The sequence below is a fragment of the Vanessa cardui genome, chromosome W, assembly GCF_905220365.1.
Source record: "Vanessa cardui chromosome W, ilVanCard2.1, whole genome shotgun sequence".
NCBI classification, from domain to species: domain Eukaryota; kingdom Metazoa; phylum Arthropoda; class Insecta; order Lepidoptera; family Nymphalidae; genus Vanessa; species Vanessa cardui.
This window is the reverse complement of record NC_061153.1, coordinates 9,984,196-9,999,049: the sequence shown is the minus strand read 5'-3', so window position 1 is coordinate 9,999,049 and position 14,854 is coordinate 9,984,196. Positions and strand designations below refer to the sequence as shown.

The following is a 14,854-nucleotide window of genomic DNA, read 5'->3' as shown; positions in this document are numbered from 1 at the left end:
CAGATATGAACAAATTTCCGGATTTAATTGCCCACTAAGAAGGAAGTTACACAAATCAACCAAAGATTCAAGCAAACGTTGCCCGTTGTTCCCCACGGAATTCGTGATCAGCTCTTTTAAATGAACTGGACGAATACCATCCAAACCGTCCGCGGAACCATTATGAAAACTGCCCAAAGCCTGGACTACGTCTTCCTTTTTGACTTTTAATATTTGAATGGGTTTATCCGGTGCCAGAGGAAAAGCTACTGGACGCGATGGGATTGAACGTCAAGGAAGCTAGAGTTGACCTTGCTAGAGTAGAGTTGCGGGACCAGACGGTGCTATTGTATCATCAGACATTAACAAGCGCACTGCCCCCCTCAAGTCACCCTCAAACACTTTTGACTCGATCGCCTTTTGGACTGAAGACGCTGTATAGGACATATCTCCATCGACATCATCGGGTGCGCTACAGGATGTTATGTTGGCCTTCACTTTGGACGTAAGGTTACCCGAGCCCTGCAACAACAACAGCCTGTAAATTCCCACTGCTGGGCTAAAGGCCTCCTCTCCCTTTGAGGAGAAGGTTTGGAACATATTCCACCACGCTGTTCCAATGCGGGTTGGTGGAATACACATGTGGCAGAATTTCTATGAAATTTGTCACATGCAGGTTTCCTCACGATGTTTTCCTTCACCGCTGAGCACGAGATGAATTATAAAGACAAATTAAGCACATGAATCAGCGGTGCTTGCCTGGATTTGAACCCGCAATCATCGGTTAAGATGCACGCGTTCTAACCACTGGGCCATCTCGACTCTTACCCGAGCCCTGCAGAAGTGGTAATTTAAGCGCAGTATAAGAAAATATAAGCAGTGTACACCAATCTGTTGTTCCATTGGTCTCAATACACCTTCTCATAATGTCGCTAGTTTCCTCACTCCCTTAGGAATGTGCTTTAGCACCCTTACAGATCTCCTGAGTAGCGTACTGGCGGTCGCTAATCAGCTGGTTCTCTTCTAGGTCTTCTCTTTTCCATAACACAAGTGCTTCAGCTACTTACATTGGGATCAGAGTAATGTATGTGATGTTGTCTCATATTATATTAAAAAAAAAAAAAAAAAAATTTAGATACCGCAGGAGCTGGCAGTTTATAAGGGACTCCATTATCTTGGAGAGCAAGGAAGTGATGGCTATAGGCCTATAATTGGACGGATCTGAGCGGTTGCCTTTTTAGGGATCGGATGCACCAAAGCAATCTTCCAGGAGTTCGGGACGACGCCTAATGCGTAGGATTGCCGGAAAAGACGCGTTAAGACCGGTGCCAACTCGGGAGCACATGTCCGTAGCACGATTGGAGGGATGCCATCGGGTCCACTCGACTTGTGAATGTCCAAGGAAAGAAGTGCTTTCCGAATCGCGGGATTGATGGTGGTGACTTTCCTTGGTCATCCAAAGTCGAGTTCGACGCGAAGAGAGACCCTAAAAGATCGGCCTTCTCCTTCGCGGTATGGGCCAATGAGTCACCGTCCCTGTGCAAAGATGGAAAAAAAGGCTGACAGAAATTCCCTAGGACAGCCTTAGCGAGAGACCAGAACGCACGTGTTCCTGATGGGAAGCGCACCAGTCTCTCGTCAATTCTGCCAATGTACTTCGACTTCGCCTCAGCTATCACGTTTTTGAAGGACCTGGAGGCAGAGTTATATTCCTTTCTGAATGTGCTGGTGTTTGCATCACGAGACGCCGATGCGTTAGCCCAGTCTTGGTAGCGTTCCCATTTTCGGCGTGAAGCCGTCTTACAGAGGCGACCAAACTAGGGCTGGGACTTGCCACCAATGGGCACCGCAGAATATGGAATGAAAAGTTCCATACCCTGAAGCACCACATCGGCGATAGAGTCAGCAACAACGCTCGGATCATCTATCGAGAAACAATCTCGCCCCCATGGGTAAGATGCAAAGAAGGACCGCATCCCATCCCAATCTGCTGACTGGTAGTGCCACACGCGACGACAGGCCGCGAAACGAGGTCGTGAGTATCGCGTAACTGACACTCTACTCCGGACGAGACAGTTGGCCGACGAGCCCAGAGGGGGATCGACGACAATCTTATAGCCGTCCGGATGCGAAGTCAGCAGAAGGTCCAACAGGGAAGGTGTATGATCCTCCACGTCCGGTATTCGCATTGGCGAGGTGACCAGTTGTGTCAAATCATAAGCCAAAGCGAAGTCGAGAACAGATCTACCCGCATGATCAGTGGTGCGTGATCCAAGCCACTCTGTATGATGGGCATTGAAATTGCCCAGAATAATGATCTCTGCGGTTGGAGTCTGCTGCAGCACGGAATCTATAGCCAATTGGACGTGCTCAACCAGTCGCTCGGTTTCGGCATTACCGCTATGGGACCTATAAAGGCACGCGTAGATTCGCGGATGGTCATCGCAGTCTACGCGCAGCCAGATAATTGATAGGTCCTACCCTTCAAGGCTGCCGAGGTGTCGAGAGCAGATATCATCTCTGACGTAAACGCACACCCCAGCTCGTGGCACAAAAGTATGCTCCAATTTGTACCCGGGGTAAGAGAGAAAAGACGTATCGGCGGGAGAAGATATCTGGGTCTCGGTAAGAAAGAGCAAGCCCGGCTTCGCCGTCTCAAGGTGAAAGTGAACGGCATTCAAGTTGGAGTTGAGTCCCCTTATGTTGCAGAAGTCCACAGCGAGTGTGGTAGGGGTTGCCTTATGATGCCTGCTCCGCTTGCCCCGAACAGTGGCGAGCGCAAAATTGCCCCCCCCAGAATTCGAAGGGCAGCCTGGGCATCCCTGCTCAGGCAGTGTACGTCCTGAGCATGGATGCCCAGAGAGGGATTCTCCACCGCAGTCGCTGATGATACCCTCCTGGGGTAATGTCACCAAATTCTGTACAACTATGTTTTGGGGGGAGAGGGATCGGGCCTCCGGAACTCTCACTTACCGGACGAAACGCGGTAGCATAGCTACCACTTCACGCCGATTTTAAGTGAGAGAGTGGTACTTCCCCGGGCGTGCCGGCCCATTCGACTGCAACCGAGAGGTATGCAGTGTGGCACTACCACTTTAAATGTGCCGGAGTTGTTAAAAGATACATCACCCTCAGTCAACATAAAATTTATTGGGCGTGGTTCGGAAGGGCCTGTCAATTTTAAAATTCGAGAAGGCAGCCGTGCTGGTACTGCCCTGCTTATCCCGCAGCTGGTCGTTCGGTCGCGCAGGTGAGACACGTCTTCAGGGCGTGGCGACGAAATCCGCTATAGCCCGCTGGTGCTCCGTGATGGTCCCAGGATGATGGGCTTCAGACGTGACCTCCAGAGGGGATGGTGGAGAACTTGCGTCACGCCGAAATTCCGAGTATGACGTAGAACCCAAGTATGACGTAGCACCCTGGAATTTACGTCCCAGAACTTTTATTGCTGCACACCATACGCTCCCCTGAATGTGACCCCTTACAAACAAGCCGCGAAAGCAAAGCAAGCAAGTACGGTGCAATACGTTAATCTTGGTGAGTGATTGTCACAATCAAATCGGAGCTATATATTACACAATAAAAAAGAAAGCTATATTTAAATCTGATTAATTATTTTTTTTTTGTTTATACGCAATCAAAAAAAAAATCAAAAGAATTTTAAAAAATAACGGTTATGAATTTGAAAAGAGGAAGGCAATAAAATAATAATCAATTTAGCAATAAGCCAAGCTACAAGAATTAAAATAACATAAGTGCAATAGGATTTGGGAACAAAGACGTATTTAAAAAGTAGCCGTTACAACACACACCCGTACATTGTCCTACAACGAAAGCGTATAAAATATATGTTCAACACTTAGCCAAAACGGGGTTCAAACGTATATACTTTACAACAAAATTGCAACACAAAAAAAAACGTTGCGTGCAATACTTCGAGTATGTGGAAGGGCTCGTACGAAGATACGTTGTCGCGGGAGCCAGGACAGTGTAAACGTGCTTCTTCCTTCGATACTGATCGTGTCTGACCGCCGCCGACGCGGCGGCGCGAGCGCAGCCGCCACCGAGAGGGGTGCGGGAGTAGGGGGAACGGTCGAGAATGATGCACTGAAGCGAGCTATTAGCCGTGAGCATTCGAACGTTAAGGGGATTACATTGCTCAATAACCTTGAAGATCTAGTCTTTGCGACATTGTTTATAAAGAAAGCGCCTTCTGCTGACAGAGAATCATACTACAACAAAATTTACTGATTATTATTCAAGATTACAGATGCGCCGCAACATTGAACAGTATTTGCCTAATTAATTCGGTCTCTGAGAGTCAAAAAGTACTTTATATCAGTATAACCTGATGCATGGAAAAATGCTCAAATTATTCCATTACCAAAAAAGGCTAACCCCAGCACTTGTTCCGACTTTCGCCCAATCTCCATTCTACCTTTCCTTTCAAAAGTTCTAGAGAAGCTAGTCCATCACCAGCTTAGTCTATTCCTTAATCAATTCCATATCCTAAATCCCTTACAATCCGGTTTCCGTCCTGGTCATAGTACGGTTACTGCGCTGGTGAAAGTTACCGACGACATTCGATGGGGAATGGACAATAAGCACCTAACAGTTATGACTTTACTGGACTTTAGCAATGCTTTTAACACTGTCGACTATGATATACTGTTAGGTCGGCTACGTTCTGTTAACATATCTCCGTCAGTAATTGATTGGTTTCGCAATTACCTACGAGGGCGCCGGCAACGTGTTCGTATTGATGAGACTGTCTCGTCTTGGAGTGTTGTAAAATCCGGCGTACCTCAAGGCGGCGTCTTGTCTCCGTTACTCTTTTCACTATTTATTAATTCTATAACATCTAAAATCACTTCTCTCTTTCACATGTATGCAGACGATATACAGATTTATCGCCATTCCACCCTAGAGAACCTACCTCTTGCTATTTTTGCCATTAATAATGACTTGGAAGAGATCTGCCATTGGAGTAAGTCTCATGGTCTCATGGTGAACCCCTCTAAGTCTCAGGCCATTATTATTGGCAGCCAGAGTTTGGTTTCGAGAGTGGTTTGGTCTGATTTACCTAAAATAAAATTTAATAATGCCGTAATACTTTATAGTCCAAATGTTAAAAATCTAGGTATACATTTAGATAATACTCTATCGTGGAACTGCCATATTAAAGAACTAAGTCGGAAAACTATTGGCTCCGTTAAATCTCTACAGCGTCTGCGTTATTTCCTTCCTATTCCAACCAAAATTATGTTAGCACAATCTTTACTCCTATCTATTCTCGATTACGCTGACGCAAGCTATCTTAATTTAACCGAGGACCAACTAAACAAACTTGAGCGACTCCAAAATATTGCTATACGTTTCATATTTGGCTTGCGCAAATATGACCATGTATCCAACTTTCGATCTAAACTCAAGTGGTTATCTATTCGCTTTCGCCGGAATCTGCATGTTCTCTCGCTTCTTTATTGCGTCTTGTTTAATGTTAATGCCCCGACTTATTTAAAGGAAAAATTTGAGTTCCTAGGACTACATAATAAAGGGTTAAGATCGGCTGAAAATCTGACATTGAGGATACCTGTGCATAACACAAATTTTTTCAAAATGTCCTTTACCGTACAGGCTATCCAACTGTGGAATGCTTTACCTATTAACTTATTTATATAATTAAGCAAGCGCAAACGCTATTGTCTTTTAAGAGGTTGGTAAAAGAGCACTATCTGGCTATGGAAACTTAGTCACTATATGGTCTTGTATAGTTTTTATGTTTTATTTGTTAATTTTATTCTGTTTCCTTTTTTTTATTTACTGTGACTTATTTAAAATTTTGTGTTTACATTATTAAATTTGAGACGACTTATATATTATTATATTCATTTATATTTATATGTGTAATTGTTCATTTATTTTATTAGTACATATATTTATGTATATATGTATGTATGTTTATTTATATATGTATTATTGTATATATAAGGCACCACCTACCTTTTCGCTGCACAATTTCCCCAAATCAAAGGTTGTCTGGCAGAAATCGCTACTTAGCGATAAGACCGCCTTTTTGTACATTTTAATTTATTTATTTTTTTTTTCTTCCATGTAAAGTTTATTGTTTGTGGTGTACAATAAAGTATATTCTATCTATCTATCTATCTACTTTTTCTGATGTACAAAGTTATTAGTGTCCAAGCTCACAAGCCGTATTTCTTTTTTTTTCATATGAATACTTATAAATAGTATTTTGTAAACGCACTAAACTGACGTATATACTTGTTAGGTGAGGATGCCTGCTGTAGGACGCTTCACTTGTCTTTTATTTTTATATTTAGGCATAGTCTATGATAATTTCGAGAAAAATTTTAATAAAAACTGAGTTTTATTACGCTTATTAACTTAACATTAAGACAAGAATTTTATTCAATAATAGTAAATTTAAAATATTATTTGAACAGAAAAAAGCACGTAAAGTCCACTTGTCGTAAGAGTCGCCAAGACACTGACAGTGACAAGACGAATCCCGAGCAAGCGTCACGGGCATAGCGGGGGTGCTTGGTGGGGAACTTTGTAAAGATTCGGGTTATAATTGATTATTAAAAAATATAAAAATAAAAACGTGAAAATAAACAACACGATTTGTTAAACAGGTTTTTCTCTTTCTTTTAGTATAAATATCATACAAAATGACCTAGCCGTTATGTAGACAATTTAATATTTAGTTTAAAAAAGACCTATTTTCCCAATTTTTTTGGCAATATTTGGTCAAGTTTATAAAAAAATTAAACAACACAAAGTTTTTCTCATATTCTCTTGTTTACTTGTACATTTTTTATAGAAAATACATTAAAGAATTCGTCTACAAACTTTCTTTAAGAGAGCGTATTTTTAGAGTTTGAGCGTTGTAATCCCCTTAATATTTTAAAACTATATACATACATATGTTGCCATGACATATGTATGTACTTAATTATTTAAAATGTAAATAGTGCCGTTTTATTGTATGTTTATTTAATTTTTATTTATTTATTTTAACCGAATATACATATATGTATTTTTTTTTATATAAAAAATAACTGTACATCGTTACATAAACTAAATAAAACGACAACATCTGCGCCCTCTAACTTAAATATTATACATCAAAATATACAGGGCATAGGTGGCAAAGATCATGAAATAGAATTATTTTCGGAGTGTTATAAAATTCATGTATTTTGTTTCACAGAGCATTGGGTAAAAAAAATGACATATTTAATATCCCAAACTTTAAACTGTCAAATGCATTCGTAAGAGGGAATGATATCGTTTGTAAATCTCGAAAAGATATTGTGACCCTCTCTATCGAACGTACTATCGAACTATCCTGCGTGGAATTTCCACAGTACATTATAGTCTGCGTGTACAGGCCCCCATCGGGAGATTTTTATTTGTTTGAAACCAATATGGAGGACATTCTTAAAAATATATGTAAAAGTAATGAATATAAAATTGTATGTGGGGACTTTAACGTCGATTTACTTAAAGAAACTACGTTAAGTTTTCGGTTGGTCGCCTTGTTTATGTTATTTAATTTAACCCATAGAGGTAATGAACCGACGCGAATAACCGACGATACTTCTACGTGTATTGATAATGTGTTTTGTTACTGTGAAATATATGAAGTATCAATTATAAATAATTTAACTTCTGACCATTGTGGTCAGAAGTTTTTATTTAAACACAAAGAAATAAATCATTGTAAAAAAATCACATACAGGCCAATAACGGCTAACAAATTACATTGTTTTAAAGATATTGTGGCGTATAAATTGTCTAATCTAGATCTTACGACACAGGATCCAAATGAGCTTTATAATTCATTTTTTGAAGTAATATTAAAAGAATTTATCAGTATATTTAAAATAAAATCATGTTATAGTAACACAAAATTAGTTTACATAAAGTTTAGTGACTGGGCTACTGTTGGTATTTATAAAAGTAGAAATAAATTATATGACTTATATGATATGAGGCGGTGGAATCGAAGCGTAGCCTTTCTAGAATATGTCAATAAATATTCCAAAATTTTTAAAACAGTTTGAGCCGACCGGCCCGAACACGGAGCCGGTCGGCTACATTATGCATGTTAACAGTGTGTCTAATATTGCCAATAAATGTCGGGTGTTCATGTATGCAGATGATATGTGTTTAATGTATGCGTCAAAAGATATAACTGAAGTTCAAAAATATATACAGGAGGACTTCGACAATATCTGCAAATGGGCACATGACAATGGAAACGAAAAAAACTAAATGTATGCATATATACTCGCCATATAAGATAAGATAAGATAAATATACTTTATTGTTCACCGAAACAAAAAAATACAAGAAGTAACACAACAAAATAGAAAACACGGTACAAAAGGCGGTCTTATCGCTAAAAGAGCGATCTCTTCCAGACAACCTATGGATAGAGGACATTGAATACTCTAAGAAAGGGGTTCGGAGGTGTACACCTTTTAGGTAAATCACATATACACAAACATAACATATCTACATAACATACATACGTACGATTAATACATGTTATATATAACATATAAATACGTGTATAAACAAAATAATACATATGTTTTATAAATAAATTCAAATACATTAAAATACATACTTATATATAAAGTATTATTATATTTCATAAATAAAATTACAACGATTTACAATGACAAATAACAGTTTTTTAGAAGCCTCTTAAAAGCAGCAACGGATTGTGCACGTCTTATATTTATGGGCAAGGAGTTCTACAAGCGTACTGCTTGGACAGAGAAGGATTTAGTAAAAAAGGAAGAAGTATGGGAAGGAGTTTTAAGAGTAAGGTTTTGTTCCGAGCGAAGACTGCGGAAATGGGAATCACTAAGGAATTGGAAGGACTGTTTTAGATAAATAGGGGCATTGGGGTTGAAAAGTATACAGTAGAGAAGAGAGAGAATGTGTGTATTCCTGCGAAGGCGGATCGGGAGCCACTCGAGCTTTTCGCGAAAATCGGAAATGTGGTCATACTTGCGAAGCCCAAATATGAACCTGATGCAAAAATTTTGAATGCGCTCAAGTTTGTTCAATTGATCTTCTCTAAGATCAAGATAACAGCAATCTGCATAATCAAGAATTGGTAAAAGGATAGATTGTGCTAACGCAATTTTGGTGGGAATCGGTAAAAGGTTACGTAATCTACGTAGGGAACCAACAGCAACAAACAGTTTTCTGCTTACCTCACTCATTTGTGGATTCCAAGAAAGGGTTTTATCGAAAATTATACCCAGATTTTTAATTTTATCACTGTATGGAATTATGACATTGTCAAATAATATAGGGGATAAAAGAGAAAAATCTATTCGTGAGATTAATATTGGACTGCAAATAATAATAGATTGACACTTAAGTGGATTTATTTTGAGACCGAATGAATTGCTCCAACTTAAGATCTTTTTTAAGTCTGAGTTAATTGTCTGTATTGTCAGTGGCAAATCTATTAACTTAGAGTGACAGTAAATCTGAAAATCGTCGGCATACAGGTGGTAGAGAGAAGATATATTGTGAGTTATAGAATTAATAAAAATGGAAAATAGCAGAGGTGAAAGCACTCCGCCTTGAGGCACACCGGCACTTAAAATTGACCAATCAGAATAAGAGACCTGAACTCGGATTCTTTGTCTGCGGCCATGTACAACGAAACCAGTCAATTACAGTAGGAGATATATTAAAATAAATTAAAATAGTAATATGTCGAAATCAACAGTATTGAAGGCATTACTGAAATCCAGTAATGTCAAAACTGTAACTTCCTGGTTATACATAGCTAATCTGATGTCATCGGCGATCTTAACTAAAGCAGTAGCCGTACTATGTTTCCGTACAAGTTCGGAATCCTGACTGAAGTGGGTTACATAGTTGCTTTTGGTTAGGAATAAATTAAGTTGTTGGTAAACAAGGCGCTCCAGGACTTTTGAGAGAAAAGGAAGTATGGATATAGGGCGGAAATCACTATAGGACGATGGATTAACTTTTTTCAGTAATGGGACAATTTGAGCGTCTTTCCAGGAGGAAGGATAAATATCAGTATTAATGGAATTATTAAATCCAATCGGATTAGATTGGATTGATGATAGGAATTATCATTTTACGGCTAATGCAGTCAGCGCCGACAGTATCAGAATTTATAGCTAAAATATTCTTCTTAATATCACCCTCAGTTAATTGACTAAAACTAAAAGATGGGAATGCTGTAGTGGATGAAGCAGAAAGATTGTTTATTGTTTTTGATTTGACAGTGCCATCGATAGCAACTGCTGACGCGAAATGATTATTGAGCTGATTAAGATCGACATTATTAAAGTTTGTATCCGACTGAGCTTTCCCAACTCCAAGAGACTTCAGAAATTTCCAAACTTTAGAGGTATCGCCCTCCTCAACTACAGCTTTGTGAATATGCCGTCGATGTGTGTCTCTACAAAGCCTGTAGCAGCGATTTCGATACTTTACATATTTTTCTTTATTTGTGTCAGACGGATTAGATTAATATTTGGCTTTAGCTAAATTTTTCTTTTCTTGGAGACTTTTTGTATCTGAGGTAAGCCATGGTGCCGGTAAATGTTTTATACGAATACGCCGAACAGGTCCATGTGTATCATAAAGTTTAGTTAAAAGCGAATTGAATACACCAACCTGTTCATTAACAGTATTTCCATTTAACGCCACTGACCAATCAATCTCAGCAGCATCAGCTTGCAGACGCTCTAAATCCATCTCAGCAAAATTGCGTTGCAAAAAAGAATTCTTGATTTTGCCTTCGGGGGTTTGATTTTATAGGATAGATATAAAAGATCATGGTAAGAAAAGGCATGCACATCACATTGGCCATGTTTTTCAACATGGTCAATAGATGACACAATGATTAAATCAAGAAGAGAAGGAACAGAATGAGGAAAACAATGCGTAGCAGAAAGTGGCAAGATTGTCATATTCACCCCGTTGACAAGCGATGTCAGACGAGATGACCGACAATCATTTTTAAGCAGACATGTATTGAAGTCACCCATGACCACCGTATGACTGTACGAGGGTACGAATGACTCCAACGGATTTTCAAAACTTAAAAAATAATCCACATTCTGCGACGGACTATAATAAACACCTAAAAGAAGTTTAGTGTGTGATAGTGTAACATTTTTTTTTTATTCTTTATTGAGGAACAATAAACAATTGCACAAAAAAAAAGAAGTGGTAACAAAAGTAGTAATCTAAAGATAGGCTTAAAAGTATTTGTACAATCCACAACATTGTCCACGGATACATTAAAAAATATAAGGAACAAAGACAGACTATATAAAAGTAGATTACGGGTAAATAATTATATTCTTATTAGATAAACATCCCAACAACATCACGTTCAATCACGTAAACATTTAAGTAAATCTAATTTATACTTTCTATTGTTATTATAAACAAAAATATCAATTTTGTTAAAGGTTTCATTGTAACTTTGCAATAAGCGATATAAAGGTGCTCGTTTGCCAGCATTGGAATTACATTTTTTGATAGCGAACAGTCTAGCCTCGCGAGTCTGTCGCAACGGTCTGGTAGGTATCAAAAATGTATTTCACCCAATAGTTCTGGACAGTCGATTTTTGCGTTACATATATTGTATAAAGTCGTCGCATCTAGGAGCTTACGCCTATTATTAAGAGAAATTAACTTGTATTTTTTAAGAAGTTGGTCATAGGATAATCGGCAGTGAGAACATTTATAGCATACGGAACGTAGGAATTTATGTTGAACGCGTTCAATTTGGGCTATGTATTTATTGTAAATAGGGTTCCAGATCTGTGAAGCATATTCAAGATGAGGTCTTATTAGATTACAATATAAACGTACTAATGTATTAGAGTTTTTAAAGTCATTAGTGTTTCTCATGACAAAACCGTACATTTTAAACGCATTATTTGCAATATTGTCTATATGAAGATAAAAAGTAAGTTTTTGATCAAGTATTACGCCCAAGTCACGTACATTTGAAACTCTTTCCAATTCAGATTCTTGTAAACAATACTTATATTGGATAACGTTATGTTTTTTTTGTAAAAGTAATTGTATTACACTTAAATGGACTAAGATATAACTTATTAGCTGAACAGTAACTAGAAAGCCTGTCAAGGTCATCCTACAACTTTAGGCAGTCTGATACGGTATGAATTCCTAAGTAGACCTTGATATAATCTGCATAAAGTAAGAATCTACTGTGTTTAAAGCATTTGTATATGTCATTTATAAATATTATGAAGAGTAGGGGACCAAGAATAGATCCTTGGGGTACACCAGATGATGCAATATATGAGTCTGACTCAAAGCCATTAATTACAACTTTCTGAGACCTTTTAACTATGTAAGAAGAAAACCAGCGTAAAAGATTACCTCGAATTCCGTTGAATGCAATTTTTTTAACAGAATTTTATGAGCGACCTTGTCAAAAGCTTTTCGGAAATCCGTGTACACAGCGTCTACCTGTATTCTGTTGTCCATATTTTGAAATAAGTAATTAGTATAAAGTGCCAAATTTGTAACAGTTGACCTACGTTGAACAAAACCATGTTGCTCTTTTATGATTTCATTATGCATTATAGGATATAGTTGCATATGCACAAGCCTCTAGAAAAGTTTTGCCAAGGTCGATAATATAGAAATAGGACGATAATTTAATGTTGTCTTAAATTTTCGCGATTATTATACATTTAAATAAAACTAGTTATAACGGATTTTAATCGCGTATATTAATTATTTTGGACATCCCGACGTTTCGAGCACTTTACAGCGTTCGTGGTCACGGGTAGACTAAGGTGGCATTTGTCTATTTGAAGAACAAAGGAAATAATATTTGCAACTACTGCCAACGATTTCTCAATTGGTATCTTGAGTAACGTTCCGGTTGCACGCAGAAGGCACTGACTGTATTTTTAGGTCTTGCAGTCTGTTGGATTTGGGATTTTAAATTTTTAATAAGTGGATCCCAGGTGTTAGAAAGTCTCCAACCATCTTCTCTATTGAAGTTCGGATGTTTTTGAATTTCAATAGCCTCGCGTAGCATTCTAGGAATGAATCTGTGTTCTTTAGCGAGGATCTGTGGTTTGTCAAATCGGATAAAATGGTTAGGTTTATCCAGAGCATGTTCACAGACTGCAGACTTTGAAGAACGCCTATTTTTGACATCCCCTATATGTTCCTTGACCCTGGTACCGATACTTCTCTTTGTTTGGCCTATGTAAGATAAACCACACTCACATTCGAGTTTATATACTCCTGCAGTTTGTAAAGGAATATTACTCTTGATAGGTCTCAAGAACTGGCTCACTTTCTTATGAGGCTTGTAAACGGTTTTAATTGAAGCTCGCTTCAAGATGTTGCCAATCCTGTCTGTAACTCCCTTCACAAATGGTAGAAATGCAGGTTGTCGCTCAACTGTGGGTGGCTTGATACGGCTTCTGCGATGCTGGCGAGGAACGGGCAGCTTGTTCTGGTGGAGTGCAAGCTTGACCTGACGTAGCTCGTCCTCTAGGTGTTCAGCATCGCAGAGATGGTGGGCTCTCTGAAACAAAGATTTGCCAACGGTAGCTAACTGACTAGGGTGGTGGTGCGAGAGAAATTGAATGTTTTTATTTATAGAATTAAGATGTACTAAAAATGCAGATGTCAGATCACTAGGTAATATTGTGAAAGTGTCATCTACGTACCGTTTATAAAACCTAGGTGTTATTGGTCCGGAGCGAAGAGCTCTCTCCTCCAGGTCTTCCATGAATAAATCGGCGACCACGGGGGATACTGGAGGACCCATGGCTACCCCGTCAACTTGTACATAGAATTTATCATTCCACAACAAATAACCGGATGTGAGGCAGTGATGTAACAGCTCTGCATATTCAATAGGCATGTTATGTGTCTGTAGTTTCCTCTTGACAATTTGGATGCAGTCTTGTATGGGTAAGCAGGTAAACAATGACTGGACATCAAAACTAACCATTGTCTCGTTGTTAGTTAATTTAAGGTCTTTGATTTCACCAACAAACTGGTAAGAATCCTTGACATACGCCGCAGTGTGTCCTCGGAGGGGTGATAATATCCTTGCTATGTGTTGAGCCAATCTATATGTTGGTGTATCGATTTGGCTTACAATAGGACGCAGCGGAGCACCAGTTTTATGGATCTTAGGTAACCCATACAGTTTTGGAGGCTTTGCACATGTAGGCACGAGTGATTTTTTGTCCAGATTTAGTTTCTCTTGATGTTAATGCGGATGTCTTTTTAAGAATGTTATAAGTAGGGTCTTTAGTTACTTTTTTTATAAGTTTTTACATCCGATAAAATCGCGGAAATTTTCTGGTTATAATCACACGTATCCATCACAACGGTCGCGTTTCCCTTATCTGCTCGGAGGACTGTAATGTCTTTATTGTTGCGTAAGTTCTTCAGTGCAATAGATTCATTACGAGTAAGGTTTCTTTTCGGTGGCCGGCTTCGACGTAAAACACTCGAAATGTCCTGTCGAATAGCTTCCGAGTCTTCCTCTGTGATGTTATTTTTGAAAAGACACTCCTCCACATTGCAAATAATGTCTTCAAACGGTATTTTGGATGGAGCCGGTGCAAAATTTAGGCCTTTATTTAATACCGCAATAGTCGATTCATCTAAACTTTGTTTTGACAGATTGATTTATCCGATTTGATAAACCACAGATCCTCGCTAAAGAACACAGATTCATTCCTAGAATGCTACGCGAGGCTATTGAAATTCAAAAACATCCGAACTTCAATAGAGAAGATGGTTGGAGACTTTCTAA

The 14,854-nt window shown here is 38.7% G+C and overlaps 1 pseudogene; it reads right to left on the bottom strand.

Annotated features, from left to right (window-relative positions):
• LOC124542583 overlaps positions 1 to 13,813 on the bottom strand; it is a 36,057-nt pseudogene extending 22,244 nt beyond the window's left edge.
• Between the last annotated feature and the right edge of the window lie 1,041 nt (positions 13,814 to 14,854).